Source organism: Nanorana parkeri, unplaced genomic scaffold, assembly GCF_000935625.1.
Source record: "Nanorana parkeri isolate BGI_ZX_2015 unplaced genomic scaffold, ASM93562v1 scaffold731, whole genome shotgun sequence".
Lineage (NCBI taxonomy): Eukaryota > Metazoa > Chordata > Amphibia > Anura > Dicroglossidae > Nanorana > Nanorana parkeri.
This window is the reverse complement of record NW_017306999.1, coordinates 118,154-118,973: the sequence shown is the minus strand read 5'-3', so window position 1 is coordinate 118,973 and position 820 is coordinate 118,154.

The following is an 820-nucleotide window of genomic DNA, read 5'->3' as shown; positions in this document are numbered from 1 at the left end:
ATGCTGACACTCGGCGCCGGGCAGCATATTTTGAATGGCTGCTCGGCGTGATAACCGACAGCGCTGCCCTAGGGGGAGGCTGAGGAGCCTCTCACCTAGAAAAGTGGAAGGCATGCGGCGACACACTGAAAATGGGGTCACGACCCACTTTTGGGTCATGACCCACCAGTTGAGAACTAAGGATCTAAAGGCTTTACTGCCACATGAATGCCATTCGCTCAGCCATACGCCGGGGCGAAGCCTTTATACCTCAGCCCCACAGTGTGTGCATCCCTTGTATTGTATTATTGCTGTCAATGACTGTCCTCATACTTCTAGAGATGAGTCCTGTGTAAAGTGAGGGCTGCAGGCAATGGTTACATAATCCGCATACAGCGAGTCCGCTCCTTGATGACTGATGATGGGCAGATCAGCATTGCAGACAATAAATCACATTCAGATGATTATCACAGAGCTATGAAATGCTGCAACATTCCTGGTGCTGGGAGTCACTCTGCAGGTCGTACATAACAACCCCGGCCCGAGGGATACAATTATAAACCCAGAATAATACATTTCATCAATTTTTATTGTACGGAGGTGACTTCATCATATCTGCATTTCGGAAATATATGCATTCCGTCAACGTCGTTGTTGATGTTTTGCCTGCATCCAGGGCCGGATTTACTCTCCCTGCTGCCCCATGGCCAGATTCTGCAATGCGCCCCCCTCCCTGCCAACCCCCCCAAACACACACCCCCTCCATCAATGGAGAATGGCAACCAGATGGCAGGGGCGGCAGGGTTAGTTTTAATTTTTTTTTTTTTATTAAAAATAAATA